We start from the raw sequence: 10,736 nt of genomic DNA on the forward strand, positions 1-10,736 counted from the left end.
GGCATGTCCAGTGCGTGTGTGAGTGCGCGTTGGGCATGTCGGGCGCTGGTCGTGGCCGCGCCGGTTCTGTGGCATGCGTGCGTGCGTGTGTATCTGGCCATTGTCTGACCATGGTCCGACTAGTGTACAGGCTGGGCATAGTCTGGGGTGTATCCGACTAGTGTACGGGATGTGTGTGTGCGTGCGTGGTTCAGTTAGTGATAGCAGCGGGGTGACCGCGTCGTTCTGCTGGAGCCAGCCGCGTTGATCGCGTTTGTGCGCGACGGGTGCGTGAGCCATGGCGTGCGGAGCGGGCGGGCCTGGAGGAGTGGGGAGCGCGGCGTCGTTTGGGCGCGCCTGCGTATAAAGCTCCACCCCGAGTACTGTTGTAAGTGTGGTGTCGAGTTCGTGCTCGGAAAATTTGCCGTTCGTGCGGCGGGCGTTCGTGCGTCGAAAACCACCGTGTCCACCGTGTTCTTCCTCCTTCTTTCTATGATCGTTCGAGCGAGAGTACGCACACAGAGAGAGAGGGTTCAGGTAGACGAGGGAGAGCTAGGGTAGACACCAACAAACTTGACGTTAGACGGAGCCCAACTTCGTCACACCACACGGCTTATATTCTATTGCCGGAATGAGATCATCACACTGCACGGCTGATATGAATGCCGGAATGCTTCTAAAGAAAATATAAGGAGGAAAGATTCTATCGCCGGAATGAGATCGTCACACCAGACGGCTGATATGGATGCCGTAGCCCCTCGTTCCAGGGTGTGGCATGTATCGCATGCTCCGAGTTGCCTGTGGAATTTCGTCCGCTAAAGACAAATGCCTGACGGTCTACAATGGACACACAACCACACAACTGGCTGGCCACAGAACCTAACTTGATGGACGGGGCATTTGTGCGGGGCCTCTAACTTGTGTGTGGTTTGCAGCAAATATAACTTGATGGACGGGGCGAGGTGTGGTTGTGGAGTGCTGCCGGTGGATGGGCGTCGTTTGCAGCAACCGGACCGGCCACGTCGTCGTGCTCCAAATCAGCAGCAGATACAGCTTGGACACGAACAGACTTGGAGGTGAGATACGATCCTACTTGCTCACCTTACGACATCTAGATCTGAAGCAGCTGGACCTCTCAGGCAACGATTTCGGTGCCAAACCCATCCCGGAATTCATTGGCGCGCTCGGGCGTGGGCGCCTGACGCATCTTGACCTCTCCCACTCTAATTTCAGCGGTCTTATTCCTCCCCACCTTGGCAATCTCTCAAATCTGGTCAGCCTTGACCTCGGCTTTGTGGCACATGGCACCTACTCGCCTAATCTCGTGTGGGTGTCGGGCCTCAGCAAGCTTCAGTACCTCAGCATGTCTGGGGTTGACCTCAACGATGTCGTCGACTGGTTTCATGCTATCAACATGCTGCCGTGTTTGACAGCCCTTGATCTAAGTGATTGTGGGCTTCAGAATTCCATGCCTCCCCCAGCACAGTCCAATCTCACGTCCCTGGAGAATCTCATACTTGATGGAAACACCTTCAACACATCTCTTGGAGCGAAAAATTGGGTTTGGGATCTGCCTAGCCTACAACAACTCTCTTCCTAGACGACTGTGGAATCGATCGTCCAATCCCCGACTCGGTGGGGAACTTGACCTCCATTCGAGCATTGTTTCTTGATTCCAACAGTATCACTGGCATGGTGCCAACTGCCTTCAAGAAACTGAAGAAATTACAACAGCTCATGTTAAACTACAACTCCATCAACATGGAGAGAGAAGAGCTATTCCATCGGTTGCCATCAGATGAATTGCGTGAGTTGTATCTGAAAGACAACTATTTGACTGGGAGTTTACCAGCTCGGCTACGGCACTTTAGCAGTTTGACTACGATTTCCCTCAGACAACAATGAGTTGTCTGGAGAAATACCAGTTGGTATACGACAACAATTTGATTATCTTACAATTACCTAGATATCTCTGATAATTCCTGTTAGACTGTATTTACATGTGTATATTGTAACGTTGTATACCACCTCATTATATATATATGTGATAGGCCACCCCTAGAAGGTTGTGCCGGTTCCCCCCAAAGCCTATTGTCATACATGGTATCACGCTAGGTTACGTCCGCTTCCGCCTAAAAACCCTAAACCGCCGCCGCCGCCGCCGCTGCCGCGCCCGCCGTTGCCGTCGCCCGACTGCTATGACGTCCGCCGCTGCGTCCGGCTCCACCGCCACCGGTTTTCTGCCGGCCTCCCTCGCGGCACTTCTCTCGAGGCCGCTGGATGCCGCCTCCCTTCAGGCGCCGATCGGGACACGGAGCGTCGGCTCCCTCTTCGCGCTCCCGCCGGCTGCTACTTCGCCCGGGCAGGCGCTTGTGGCCCACACCGCCGCCGCCCCGTCAACCGCGGCTGTCGCGCCCTCGGCCACTGCGCCGCTGGTGGCGGAGGACGTCGCACTGGCAGGCTTCGCGGCATCAACCGCGGCCATCGCGCCCTCTGTCACTGCGCCGGCTGCCCCTCTGACTGTCTCCACAGTGGTCTCACCTCAGCCAGTCTCCTCGATGGGATCGCAGCCGCCGCCGCCGTTTCACTTCGGCCATCTCATCACCATCAAGTTGTCGTCGGACAATTACATCTTCTGACGCGCGCAGGTTCTTCCGCTTCTTGGGAGTCACTATCTGCTTGGCTATGTCGACGGCTCTCTCCCTTGCCCTCCTGCGCTGGTTGACAGCGTGCACGGTCCGGTCTATAATCCGGCTCACCGTGTCTGGACAGGGCAGAATCAGGCGAACCTCTCCTCCATCCAGGGGTCGCTCTCTCCGGCCGTTGCTGGGCTTGTTGTCTTCGCCAAGACGTCCCACGAGGCATGGACTATTCTTGAGCGCTCGTTTGGGCCACAGTCGCAGGCTCGTGTATCTGGGCTCCGTCGCCAACTTGGGGAGTGTCAGAAGCTTGACTCCACCGCCACTGAGTTCTACAACAAAGTCAAGAGTCTCGCCGACACGCTGGCCTCCATTGGACAGCCCCTCACCGACTCCGAGTTCAACTCGTTTGTTGTCAATGGTCTTGATGAGGAGTATGACGCCCTAGTCGAGATCATCAATGAGAGGGGCAACTCCACGCCCATGCCAGCACACGAGGTCTTTTCACGCCTCCTGCTTACTGAGCAACGAGTCGAGACGCGCCGATCCAGGGGCAACGGCGCCCTCTCGGCAAACGCCGCCACCAAGGGTGGTCGCTCCTCTGCTTCATCCAGGGCTCCTTCGGGGCAGTCACCACCACCCGCCTCGGCCCCTCCTCCTACTGCGACGTTACCAGGGGCTGGCGGTCCACGTGTGTGCCAGCTTTGTGGTCGCGATGGGCATTGGGCCTCGAAGTGTCACAAGCGCTTCCAGCGGGGTTTTCTTGGTCTCGGCAATGACGGGAAGGATACACGCAACTTTGCTCGTCAGGTCGCCATGGCTGATCGTCCGCCGCCGCAGAAGCCACAGGGACACACTCAGTCCTACTCCATTGATCCCCACTGGTACATGGACTCTGGGGCGACAGAGCACCTGACCAGTGAGATGGGGAAGCTTCACACTCGTGAACCCTACCATGGCTCCGACAAGATCCACACCGCCAATGGAGCAGGTATGCACATCTCTCATATTGGTCAAGCATCACTTCTCACTAGACATGCCAATAGGAGTCTTCAACTTCGCAATGTTCTTCGAGTTCCATCTGTGACACGTAATCTTCTTTCAGTTCCTAAACTCACTCGTGATAATAATGTGCTTTGTGAATTTTATCCTTTTGATCTTTTTATTAAGGATCGGGGCACGAGGGACATTCTTCTTAGTGGGCGGCTCTGCCAAGGTCTCTATCGTCTGGAGCATCCTGGCGTCGCTCGCGTCTTCAGTGGAGTTCGGGTATCTCCGTCACAGTGGCATGCTCGTCTTGGTCACCCGGCCACACCTATTGTCCGGCATGTTTTGCGTCGTCATGAGCTTCCTAGTGTGTCTAGTAATAAAGATGTAGCAGTGTGTGATGCTTGTCAGCAGGGGAAGAGTCATCAACTTCCTTTTTCGGAGTCCAGTCGTGAGGTGAAACATCCTTTAGAACTTGTGTTTTCAGATGTATGGGGTCCTGCTCAGACTTCTGTTAGTGGTCATAATTACTATATCAGTTTTGTTGATGCTTACAGCCGCTTTACCTGGCTTTATCTTATCAAACGTAAATCTGATGTGTTTGACATTTTTGTTCAGTTCCAAAAACATGTTGAACGCCTTCTCAAGCACAAAATTGTTCATGTTCAGTCGGACTGGGGTGGCGAGTATCGCAACCTCAACTCCTTCTTTCAGTCGCTTGGGATCACTCACCGTTTAGCATGTCCACATACACATCAGCAGAATGGTTCAGTAGAACGTAAGCATCGTCACATTGTTGAAGCTGGTCTGACTCTTTTGGCCCATGCATTTATTCCGTTTCGTTTTTGGAGTGATGCTTTCACCACTGCATGTTTTCTCATCAATCGTACTCCCACTCGTGTTTTGAATATGAAGACTCCCATTGAAGTTCTCCTTAATGAACAACCGGACTACACCTTTCTCAAGGTGTTTGGGTGTGCTTGCTGGCCCCATCTCCGTCCATATAACAAGCGTAAGCTCGAGTTTCGTTCCAAGAAGTGTGTTTTTCTTGGTTATAGCTCTCTTCATAAAGGATACAAATGTCTTCATGTGCCCACTAATCGTGTCTACATCTCTCGGGATGTTGTGTTTGATGAGCATGTTTTTCCCTTTGCCAAACTCCCTGTGTCCACTACCGAGCCACCTGTCATGCATTCATCCTCTGTTGCTTCTGACCAATTTGATGATGTTGCATATTCTCCTCTATTGTTGCCTAACCATGGTGCAGGCACTGGTCGTGGGGCTCGTTTGGAGATTCTGGAAGTGCCATCTTCCTCTTCGTCGCCATCGCCTTCATCCTCGGCACCTTCTGTTGTGCATGAGGAGCACATGGCGCCCCTGTATGGCCTCGGTTTCCATGCTCATGCACGGCCGATCGACTTCCTGGCCCGGTCGCCTCTGGCTTCTGGGCTGCCTTCGCCATCGTCGCGCCCTGCAACCCCGCCGACTGGGCCAGCCTCCTCGGTCCCCGTCTCGCCCAGGGCGTCGGGGCAGTCATCACCAGGCCTGGCCTCGCCCGCCCCTGCCTCGCCCAGGGTGTCTGGGCCCTTCTCACCAGGGCCGGCCTCGCCTGCTCTCGCCTCGCCAAGGCCGTCTGGGCCGGTGTCACCGGAGCTGGCCTCGCCCACTCTCGGTTCGCCCATGGCCTCTGAGCCCCTGTCATCGGGCCAGTCTTCGCCATGCAGCCCGGAGTCGTCTGTCCCGAGCTCGCCTGAGGTGATTCCTGCATCTCCGGCGACCGTCACGTCTCCGTCACCTTCGCCTCCGCCGGCTCCTGCTGCTGCTCTACATCCACATACGCGCAGTCGGAGTGGCATTTTTCAGCCTAAGCAACGTCACGATGGCACAGTTGCTTGGTTAGCGGCGTGCATGTCTGCTGCTCTCGCAGATCCATCCTCTGAGCCACGCACGTATCAAGCTGCTATGCGCATTCCTTATTGGAGAGAGGCCATGGAGCAGGAGTATCAAGCGCTTCTTCGCAATCAGACATGGACTCTTGTTCCTCCACAATCACGGGTAAATGTCATTGATTCCAAATGGGTTTTCAAAGTGAAGAGGCATTCTGATGGGTCCATTGAGCGCTATAAGGCTCGTCTGGTTGCTCGTGGTTTTCGATAGCGTTTTGGACTTGACTATGAAGACACCTTCAGTCCAGTGGTCAAGCCTACTACCATCAGACTTCTTCTCTCTCTGGCTGTTACTCGAGGTTGGTTTCTTCGTCAGCTTGATGTTCAAAATGCTTTTCTTCATGGTGTCTTGGCGGAGGAGGTTTACATGCGCCAGCCTCCGGGTTTCTCTGATCCGGATCGCCCTGATCATCTCTGTCGTCTGTCCAAGGCAATTTATGGTCTGAAGCAGGCTCCTCGTGCTTGGCATGCTCCTCTTGCAATGGCTCTTCGTGCTCATGGTTTTGCATCATCAACTGCTGACTCCTCATTGTTTCTTCTTCAAAGGCCTGAGGTTACTATGTACTTGTTGGTCTATGTAGATGATATCATTTTGGTCAGCTCCTCTCAGTCGGCTGCTACTACGCTTGTTCGCTCACTTGGTGCTGATTTTGCGGTCAAGGACCTTGGGAAGCTTCATTACTTTCTTGGTGTGGAGGTTACTTCTCGTGCTGCTGGCCTTGTTATGACGCAGAAGAAGTACTCTCTGGATTTGTTGCAGCGAGCTGGGATGCTTAAGTGCAAACCGACGACTACACCCATATCTACCGCTGATAAGCTCAATGCTGTTGATGGTGTGCTTCTTTCTTCTTCTGATGCGACAGAGTACAGGAGTATTGTTGGTGGGCTCCAGTACTTGACGATCACGCGACCAGACATTTCCTATGCTGTTAACCGAGTCTGCCAGTATCTGCAGTCACCCCGTGACACTCATTGGTCTGCTGTTAAGCGGATTTTGCGCTATATTCGTTTCACGGTGGCTCATGGTTTGCATATTCGGCCGTCTGACTCTGGTTGTCTTTCAGCATATTCTGATGCAGACTGGGCTGGCAATCCGGATGACAGGCGATCCACGGGGGGTTATGCTGTCTTCTTTGGCTCTAACCTGATTGCCTGGAGTGCTCGGAAACAGGCTACTGTCTCGCGTAGCAGTACTGAGGCTGAGTATAAGGCTGTGGCCAATGCCACATCAGAGATCATCTGGGTACAGTCCTTGCTTCAGGAGTTAAGTATACCCCAGTCACAGCCTCCTGTTCTTTGGTGTGATAACATCGGTGCTACATAGCTTTCTGCAAATCCGGTATTCCATGCCCGAACGAAACACATTGAAGTTGACTATCACTTTGTGCGTGAACGTGTCTCTCAGAAGCAACTACAGATCAAGTTTATTTCTTCCAAGGATCAACTTGCTGACATCTTCACCAAGCCATTGCCTTTGCCACAGTTTGAGACTTGCAGGCGCAATCTTACCCTTCTAGATTCATTAGAAAGTGGCTAAGATTGAGGGAGGGTGTTAGACTGTATTTACATGTGTATATTGTAATGTTGTATACCACCTCATTATATATATATGTGATAGGCCACCCCTAGAGGGTTGTGCCGGTTCCCCCCAAAGCCTATTGTCTTACAACTCCCTAACCTTTCCCGCAAAAAAAATGATAACTCCCTAACCGTGAAGGTCAACAGTACATGGAAAACTCCATTCAGCTTACCCACAATAGGCTTTAGACTTGCATACTTTTCGATAAAGGGTGGATTTTATTAACTCAAGATGAAGCATCAAGTGGATACAAACACTATGAGCACACACCCGGCCTCTGCACAAGTAAGATGCACACAGCCAACACCAACACACACACACACAAAGAAACACGCCGGCAATGAGCAAAGTCATCAAAGACCGAAGCTATGCCTAGGCGAGGAAAAAACCCCCGAAGTGTTCATAACAGCAACCGACGAACTACAGTGATGACCATCCGCACCAATCATTCTTCACATCACAAGGACACGAGAAGGTTCTCCAACAACAACGCCTTCAAGAAGGAAACGACGATCAAGCGCCGCCTTCGCCGGACCTAGCCACCAAAGGCCATATCACGGGTTTTCACCCTAGACACAAGTCCGAGGAAACTCCAAGCCACGCCTTCAAGAAGGTAACGACGCCAAACGCCGCCATTGCCAGGTGTACCCAATTAGGGTTAGACCTAGGGTTTTCACCCCGGAGCTCGAGACCGGATGCTCGATAAGCATCACCAAACCGAACTCATCATGTAATGTATTCATCCTCCACTTTCCACTTTCCCTGCAGGTTCATGCGTACACGATCCTTAGATGAGATGCAACAGTCACTGTAGAGAGAAGAAAGTCCTTGCACCGCCAAAATCCCAGATTGGACGATTTGACAGCCTCGCACCAACTTCACAACTGCATCCAGTGGTAGATCTATTGCAGACGACACCACCATGTGCCGTAATTCTCACCCGCGGTGGAGGATCAGGACCCGTACGCCCACAAAATTGCAGGTCATGGTACCATGCCCTCCGATGCAGAACTTGGGACTGCTAGCCATGGACCACCATGATGATGCGAACACCGCCTTCCGGACTGTCATGCCGCCCGCCGCTGATGTTCATTGCCAAATCGCGGCTGTGTTCATCCCCGCTGCTGCTACCCAAGTACACTGCTCCTGCCGCTGTTGAGCGTGTAGCGCCCTGCCGCTGCCCCAGATCATCGCTGCGCTCTTTGCCGCCGCCGGTGCTCACTTCGAGTCGCCACCATGAATGGCCGCGGTGGAACTACCCGGCACTCCGCCGCCACCATGGGCTGTGCAGGCTTTGCCTGCCGGCAGCATCAGGCAGCGGCGAGGGTTGGAATCGGAGATGGGGACGACCAGAAAAGGCAGATCGAAAAATCGCCTCCCGTGTCGTCCGGACGGACGACGCGGGGGCAGTTACTTGCTCCTTCCGTACAGTAGTAGACTTGCATACTAGGGCCCCAGTTTCCAGCTTGGCTTAACTAACCAACAATCTTTTGGCTTTACATTTCAAACACAGGCATACACGATAACATACCTTTCTGGATTGCTAATTCCTCTCTTGAAAAATTGTATTTGTTAGAAAATCGTCTTGTTGGCACGGCTGCCTACATTTCCCGTATGATCTCCTTTGACAATACTAGATGTCAGTTCTAACCAGATTGTTGGCCCAATTCCAACACTTCCTAATAAGCTACAATTCTTGGACCTCTCTAGAAACAATCTATCAGGAACACTGCCACCAGATATGGGGGAACTAATGCTAGCAATGCTCCTCCTCTCTAACAATTCCTTTTCTGGAACTATTCCCTGCTCCCTCCAACGAATTGCAATTCCTAGACCTCACAAATAACATGCTAAAAGGGACATTTCCCGATTGTCCTCAAAGATACAAAACCTCTGTTCTTACCTTGCTTAAGCTGAACAACAACCGTCTTTCAGGAGAATTCCCATCGTTTCTTCAAAGACGCAGAGAGCTAAAATTTCTGGATCTGTCCTACAATAATTTTTCTGGGATATTACCAACATGGATCAAGTCATTGTTACTACGTTTGGCACTTTTGTGTTTGTGCTTAAACATGTTCTCTGATGCCATCCCTGGTCAACTAACCAGGATGAAGGGGCTTCAATTTTTAGACATTGCATGCAATAACATCTCAGGGGACATACCACGTTCACTTGGGAACTTACAGCTATGACCTCTGCTTCCTATAATAGTGGTGGACTTTTCAACCTTCTTGATGGAGTTGGAGCTCTGGACATTTCCGTTGATGCTTTTACTTTAGTGGTACACATAAATAAATAAAACACATCTATTAGTGTTTAAAAAGATTAAAATTAACTAATGACATAGAGATATTTTTACATGCTATAATTAAAATCCACATCCCAATTCGGTTCACAGCTTCATAAACAAAGCATGCAAATTTACAGAGGATTAGTGTTTTTTTGTTTCACAACCCACATATCGAATTTGAATTGGCATTCCAAATAGGTGAGGATGAATGTTGCTTATCGAAGATTTTTCAATCTACTGAGAAGACTTCCTGCAACTTGGCAGCACGCTCGTCATCACGGTCGCACATCGGCGGGCATGGCGAGAGGTGGCGTTTTTTGGGTGTCCTGTGGCTTCGGAGAACACGTAGCACTTGGTGCTCGAGCCGTTCTTCTGCTTGTTGCGGGGCAGTGACGAGATCGTGAGGCGAGAGTAGGTTAGGGCGGTAGCCACCGAAGATGGTCCATTGGCAGCCGTCCGAAATCGGCAACCGGTGATGATGGTCCCACACCTTGTTGTAGCCCGGCATTCGTCCACGTCGTTCCGTGGTGTCGTACTTGTACACGCGGTCACCATACTGGTAGCACAGCATGCCGTCGTCACCGTCGAGCCAGGCTGCCCTCGGGTGGTGATGGTGGCGGTAACGGAGGAGATCGGTTAGGTGCCGCAGTTGGAGAACGGTGCCGTCGTTAGTGACTACTCCGGTTTCAAAGCTGTAGCGCAGCTCCCAGCTGAGTGGCGCAGGTGACAGGACCCAGAACCGGAGGCAGTGGGATGGACTCTTTTCGTGCACGGCGACGCATGGCCGGCCGTGCACCTCGAGGACGTCGGTCGCCGCTTCATTGGCGCCGCACCTGGGGAGGCGGCAGGCGTGTTGCGTCTCGCTGGCCACGTCAAAGATGAGCAGCCTATCGGGCTTCCTGTCGCCCTCCCGCTCATTGGCCAGTACGTACAGCTTGCCGTCGATGAGAGCAGGCGGCGACCCCAACCCGTGGCCCTGGAAGAGTCCCTTATGCCGGCGCCACACGCCTGCCTCCGGCCCGCGGCCCAAGGTGAGCACGTGCACATAGTTCCCCGTCGCCGCGAAGGAGAGGCGGAAGAGCTTGTACTGCCGCGTCGACGCGCTGTACCCCATGGCGTACATGTGCGGGTGCACCCTCAAGGGCACGTCCGACGTCTCGCTCCTGGCCGGCGGCTCCACCCGCAGCCTGTCGCCGGTGATGGGATTGCAGACGAAGAGCGGCAGCTGCCAGCCGCCGGTGTTTGCGGCGAGGAGGACGAAGCCGTTGCAGGCGTTGGCGGCGCCGTACATGGCGGTCACGTCGAGAGCGCACATG

At 53.1% G+C, this 10,736-nt stretch overlaps 1 pseudogene; it reads left to right on the forward strand.

Moving 5' to 3' along the window:
• Window positions 1-277: 277 nt before the first annotated feature.
• LOC119323890 lies at window positions 278-9,322 on the forward strand (annotated as a pseudogene).
• Window positions 9,323-10,736: the final 1,414 nt, after the last annotated feature.

The sequence above is a fragment of the Triticum dicoccoides genome, chromosome 6B, assembly GCF_002162155.2.
Source record: "Triticum dicoccoides isolate Atlit2015 ecotype Zavitan chromosome 6B, WEW_v2.0, whole genome shotgun sequence".
Lineage (NCBI taxonomy): Eukaryota > Viridiplantae > Streptophyta > Magnoliopsida > Poales > Poaceae > Triticum > Triticum dicoccoides.